At 44.0% G+C, this 6,950-nt stretch overlaps 1 pseudogene; it reads right to left on the bottom strand.

Moving 5' to 3' along the window:
• Positions 1-4,105: 4,105 nt before the first annotated feature.
• Positions 4,106-6,950, bottom strand: part of LOC111969109 (potassium/sodium hyperpolarization-activated cyclic nucleotide-gated channel 4-like) — a 44,759-nt pseudogene continuing 41,914 nt past the window's right edge.

The following is a 6,950-nucleotide window of genomic DNA, read 5'->3' as shown; positions in this document are numbered from 1 at the left end:
CAGGGACAAAGACAGGGAACGAGGGACAAAGGACGGGACCAGAGGACAGCGGACTGAGACAAGGACAGGAACAGACACACGGGACTGAGACAGGACAATAGAGACATAGGCAGAACAGGGACAGAGACACGGACTGGGGCCAAGAGGACTGACAAGGTGGATAGCAGAAGACAAGCAGGGACTGAGACAGAAATAGAGCATAGGCAGAGACAGGGACAGAGACAGGGACTGAGACAAGGACAGGGACAGAGACACGGACTGAGACAAGGACAGAGACAGGGACTGAGACAAGGACAGGGACAGAGACACGGACTGAGACAGGGACAGAGACAGAGACAGGGACAGGAATGGGGACAGAGGCAGAGACAGGCACTGAGACAAGGACAGGGACAGAGACACGGACTGAGACAGGAATAGAGACATAGGCAGAGACAGGGCTCAGAGACAGGGAAAGAGACAGGAATGGGGACAGAGGCAGAGACAGGCACTGAGACAAGGACAGAGACACGGACTGAGACAGGGAAAGGGACTGAGACAGGAATAGAGACATAGGCAGAGACAGGGNACACGGACTGAGACAGGAATAGAGACATAGGCAGAGACAGGGCTCAGAGACAGGGACAGAGACAGGAATGGGGACAGAGGCAGAGACAGGCACTGAGACAAGGACAGAGACACGGACTGAGACAGAGACACGGACTGAGACAGGAATAGAGACATAGGCAGAGACAGGGCTCAGAGCAGAAGCCTGGGTACCAGAAAGCTCTTCTTTCCAGCCTGGACTTTAAGGGCCTAGAGATTAAGAGGAGCTGGCTCAGAGAGGACTAGCCTGAGCTCAGTCCAGGCACAAGATGACACGAGAGATTTCAGTCGGTACAGTTGATTCTTTCCTCCTCCACCACCCCCGCCCCTGCCCCCTCCCTCAACCCCCGCCACAGCTCACTTGAAGGAAAAGTGATCAAAGCTGCCTCTTGATAAGCACCAGGGTTTGATGGACATCTCCAGCCACGGGTCACTCTACTGATGTAACTGCACTATTCAGGAGAGCTGCAGTTCAACCAGTCACACAGTAATTACACAAGGATGACCTATACTAACACAGTAACACACCCAGTCTGGGGAGGGAGGGGGTCTTCTAGATGCTGTGTGTGTGTTGTGTGTGTGTGTGTGTGTGTGTGTGAGCCCAGAGGAGAGACCAGTGACTGGGCCTGGCTATGCTCCATGTGTCCTTTGGCTTGAATACTGCAGTCACATTATATGTCCACCTCCCCTGGATTGTTGTATTTCTGCCCAGCACTCGAATCCACAACATGCCACACACAATGCCCATATTAGGCTTTCCAGAGAAAGCTGATCCTACAGTTAGTTAACAGGAGCAGACTACTGAGCATATATTAATGTGAATAATGCATACTGTTACTGATGACCAGCATGTACTGTACATGACATTAATGAGCTTACACACATACATCTATAGTATAGTCATCAATACAGAAAATGCACACATTCAGAGTGTCCACACCCCTCTGACCCTTAGTGTTTGTTTCTTGGAAATGCTCACTTTCTCTCACTTCCTGTTTGGTAGGGCTGAGAGAGAGAGAGCGAGAGAGGGAGAGAGGGAGAGAGAAAGATAGAGAGGGAGAGAAGGAGAGAGAGGGAGAGAAGGAGAGATAGGGAGAGAGAGAGAGAGAGAGAGAAGTGACATATCCCTGGTGCTCCTCTTACATCAATTCATTTCATGAATGACTAACTCATGTTTGGTAACAAACTCCCTCTGGCTGCATGGTGGGCTTGGGTTGGTTGGCCTTGCCTCTCCCTGGAGCAGCCAGTCTGGCCCTGGATGCTAGGAATAGCTGCCGGATAATGGAATCAAAACCTGCAAAGCCCAGTGCATCTAACGCGTTTGGGAGAAATAATTGCAGATCGAGGGCTTAAATATTTAATGCGAGGCAACCAGTTCCGTTCCAAAAACGGTGCATTTGCAGTGGCAGTGGTGCTTTGTGTTGATCCATGCAATTCATGTGTAAGTCAAAATACATGTTTAAATAGAGGGAAAACAACAACAAAGAAAGATGGTGCTTCACTCCTCCCTCACCCAGGGAGACACACCAGGCAGGCTGAAATGTTGATTAATCTTGGCGCTTTCGACAGTTAAAGTTAATTATTTACAGGAACACACACACACACACACACACACACACACACACACACACACACAGGGATAGATTGCTTCCCATCTTTCTATTATTTGCGGCGCCCCCCCAGGGAGAGGGCACGGAGACGGTCCAGAGCAGGGAGCGGCGTAATTAAACTTCAGCAGGCAGGTCATGTGCTGTTAAATGCCTCACTGCGGTTTCTCATTACTTAAACAGTGTCTTCTCAATGATACACTGTCACTGTCACTGTCCAAATGAATTGGTATTTGGTAAGAGGACTGGCTAGAGCGAAGTCATACACGTGTCATACACTCCCCGACACCATGAGAAGAGCTGTCTGACCCTGTTGGGGGAAAGAACAACTAGCACGTGATTGTTCTATAATACCTTGGAAATGCAGGACTGAAAAGCCTGAAAGCATTTTAGCCTTATTTACCTTTTAACAAGTATTTTGTCATATACCGTACACTGTATATCAGGGGTTGGAGCCGGTTAATAATGGTATTTTATGATCCAGGCATTTATTTCTAGTCCCATGAAAAAAAATCAACAAAGTTCCTATGCAAATCCCTCACTCTGTAACTCAGAAACGTATTTGAGTGTCTGCCTGCAAGCTGAAAATATTTGCCAGTATGTGTGCTACCGGCCCCTCCCCCCTCAGAAGGATAGTACTGTACTGATGTTACAAGAGGGATTCAGAAGATAGAGAGAGATATTTATTACAGTTTTACAGTTGACCGTTTTGTCATTTAGAAGACGCTCTTATCCAGAGCGACTTACAGGAGCAATTAGGGTTAAGTGCCTTGCTCAAGGGCACGTCGACAGATTTTTCACCTAGTTGGCTCGGGGAATCTGACCAGCAACCTTTTAGATACTGGTTAGTTACTCAACGCTCTTAACCGCTATGCTACCTGCCGCCCATGTGTTTAGCGAGAGAGGAATGGATTAACTTATTCCAGTGGTGGAAAAAGTCCCCGATTGTCATACTTGAGTAAAAGTAAAGATACTTTAATAGACTCAAGTAAATGATGTCCAGGGATGTTCTCTTGATAAGTTGGTGAATTGGACCATTTTCCTGTCCTGCTAAGCATTCAAAATGTAACAAGTACTTTTGGGTGTCAGGGAAAATGTATGGAGTAAAAAGTGCATAATTTTCTTTAGGAATGTAGTGAAATAAAAGTAAAAGTTGTCAAAAATATAAATAGTAAAGTACAGATACCCAAAAAAACTACTTAAGTAAAACGTACAATTATTTTACTTAAGTACTTTACACCACTGACTTTTTCAATGCTAGTAGTTAAGGATACTATAGGCCTAGTTACCGCATTGGATTTATTAACTATAGAAATGTAAGACGTGTTTTTAATTTTGGTGCCATTCTGCACACACAAGCTTGTTAGCTAGCTAGCTCAAAGGACATTAAAAGTTCCTCCATAGAAGCCACTCCTACATAGGTATAATTCTGTGGACCTAATTCAGATAATGCATGTCATAACAAGATGCCCAGCGCTTCAAGCCTCCTCCACCCTCTCTCACTCTTTCCCCCACGCGCAAAATGTCAGTCGCATCTTGCGCTATAGGCTACACTTGTCTGTCCATCACGCATGTAAACAACTAGCTTGCCTGCTCTATCCGCACTTATTGGTGAAATCATTTAATGAGCTAAACGTAAACAACTGTTGATTTCACAGGTAAAACAATTTAAGAAAGGAATAATAAAAAAACGTACTTTTCTGGAGTTCCAACCAGTTCTGAACTTTATTGTTCTGGTCGGAAATGAACAAAAAAAATGGTGGTTCTGTTCAGAATGAAACGATTGGAACATAATTTCGGTTCCAACCCCTGTATATGTCAACTATGTTCTTCTTTGTCATTTGGCATGTTTATGCAATTATGCAATGATCATATTGATAATTGGAAGAGTAACCAGCCTCACATAAAACATAAAATCAACAGGCCTCATACCCTGCAGAATGACAGGCAGAATAATGAGTAGTGCTTTAGACAACCCTGCTCGTGAGAGACAAGAACAGAGCAGAAATTACATTTACACTCATGCAGTTGTGCAGCGTGCCTGAAAGCAGACCTACGCTGACCTCTTAAGAAGCTAATTTGTGCTGTTGTGTTTTTCCAGGCCACCATTATGAATATTAAAGCTGAAGAGGTTTAAGCTCTGCAGCATAATGTATGTGTGTGACCTTTCTTCTGCCCTGGTACACTATTTCTCTTACCCCCGAAGTAGGATCCGTCTAAGAGCTTGGTTTCCTTGTTTCCCTTGGTGAGAACGCTGACCACTCCGTGCTGGATGAAGTACATCTTCTTGCCGATGGTGCCCTCTCTGATGATGTAGTCTCCAGGCTGGAACACCTCGAAGCGCAGCTTGGTCAGCATGGAGGTCACAAAGTTGGGGTCCGCGTTGGCAAACAGTGGCATGGAAGCCACCAGCTTTCGACAGTTAAAGTAATGATTTCCTGACAAACAGGGAACACACCATTCACGCCACAACACACACACACACACACACACACACAGCCACAACACACCACACACACACACACACACACACACCCACACACACACACACACACACACACACACACACACACACACACACACACACACACACCACACACACAACAACACACACACAACACCAACACACACACACCACACACACATAGAGGAAGATGGCATGCTTTAGTTACAGACTCAGAGAGACCAGAAGTGTCAGCAGAAGGAATTCAATCACAACTTTAAATCCCCCACGACCCACAGAACAAATTTTCCGCTTTGAGATTAATTAAGTATTCTATTATTTTAACACCCCACACACCAGCCCTCAGCCCTCCCTCCCACCTCTCTGAGTGGCTCCGTTTAGTTCTCCCAGGAATTGCTCTCTCGTTCAAACATTTGCCTGGGGTGCCGAAATGCTCGTAGTAGTCATGGAAATCCCTGCCTCATAATTCAGCCGGCAGCTTATGGGAATGACATGTACTGCTCAACCTGCGTTGTACTGCCGGCCCTAGGCGTTGAGAGAGGACCACAGAAGAGAGAGAGACAGAGAGAGAGAGACAGGAGAGGAGAGAAGGAGAGAGATAACGAAAAGAAAGAAAAGAGAGAGGACGCACGAGGGAAGAGAGGCGCAGAGATGCAGTGAGGGAGAGTGAGTGAGAGACGAGAGATGAGAGAAAGAGAGAGAGAGTGAGAAGAGAGAGAGACGCAGAGAGAGACAGAAAGAGAGAAGAGCAGACAGAAAGAGAGGACGCAGAGAGAGGGAACACAAGAAGAGAGAGAAAGACGATTAGAAGAGAGGACGAGAGATAAACTGTGCTATTCTAGACAGAGAAAGCTCCGCACCTATAGGCCACAGTTTCACAAGGATCCCGTGAATGCCACTGACAATTGTTTATCTGGTGATAAATTAGTCCCACCCTTCAGTTTCCACCAAACCCTTCCCATCTATCTGATCAACATCAGTCCATTTCGGATTTTATGTATCTGCCATATATTGTTTCAACTTGCTGTGATGACTTCACAAAAGATTTGGAACCTTCCGTATTCTCCTAGCTTCTAGCAGATTGCGAAATTAAAAAAAATTAAACATTTTTGGTAAAATAATTATTATATTATTGATTGATGACTATTGTGGCTTTTCAAAACCCCAGTATTGCTATCTGTAGCGTGTAGTTCTAGGCGAAATGTTGCAATTCTTCAGCCATTTCCCTGGACCTGTGACCAAAAACGAGCTACATATGGGACGAATACCAAAATAAAATGCATCTAATAAAACTCTGGACCTCCTCACAGCAGAATCTGCAAGAGCTGGGAAGATTGTATCCCCCACTATATATAACCATTCTGATTAGTTGCAAGAATTTGTACCAGTAATTTAAATTGAAAATTTCGAATTTTTGAATCCGGCGTGATGTTTGTGTATCAATTCATTAACCAGTGATGCCAATGGAATGGGAATACATCGAAATCTGACTTCCCAACTATTTGCAATTTATATGGCACACTGTCCAGTTTTTTGGGTCCTTAAATGAAATTGGTATATGTTTTTATTTATCACACTTTTTCTTTAACCCTTTATGTTCTTATAATATAGGGCGAGACCGACCATACAAAGGGTTCCTTACTTTTTTTCCCCTTGCTACTATGCCTCTTCCATTTTTGTGGGTAATGCTGCCAATTTAATTGCGTTGTAAATTTTGGGTAGAGCAGACATTTCCATAGTCTGTGTTAGCCTGCATGGTGTGATGACATAAACTCCACCATCCTATTTATGATATCATTCACGAAAAAATTATACCTTTTTTTAAACATTTCTCCGATGAAAGAAAGACCTTTTTTCTTATCAATTACTATATTTGATTTAACTTTTTTCCTAAACTTTTCTTATAAAGAATGGTATTGGAGTGATATCATACTTCTTTCTTTTGGATTTATATACCGAGTATGTCCAAACATCTCCGTCAGACCATTTCATTCGTAAACTAGACATGGCCAAGTATGAAAATGCTGTATTTTGAGAAGTACGATCCAAATAGACGTAATATGTACATTTATCATAATTTGGTTTTAATCCAGAGAGGGAGGAAGGAGGAATAGCAAAGGTATCGTAGATCCTCTAAAGAGGGCTTGGGGAGATGCATCTAGTTGTGGATTTTAAAAGAAAACATGAATCATCAGGCATACCAAATGCACACCGTGTTGTTAGGTGACAAGGAGCCACGGATTTCTAATCCAGAGACCCCTATGAAAATATTAATGTACTATGATCGATAATTTTAA

Source organism: Salvelinus sp. IW2-2015, linkage group LG10 (genome assembly GCF_002910315.2).
Source record: "Salvelinus sp. IW2-2015 linkage group LG10, ASM291031v2, whole genome shotgun sequence".
Classification (NCBI taxonomy): domain Eukaryota; kingdom Metazoa; phylum Chordata; class Actinopteri; order Salmoniformes; family Salmonidae; genus Salvelinus; species Salvelinus sp. IW2-2015.
The sequence above is the reverse complement of the archived record's forward strand: the minus strand, read 5'-3'. Positions and strand labels throughout refer to the sequence as shown.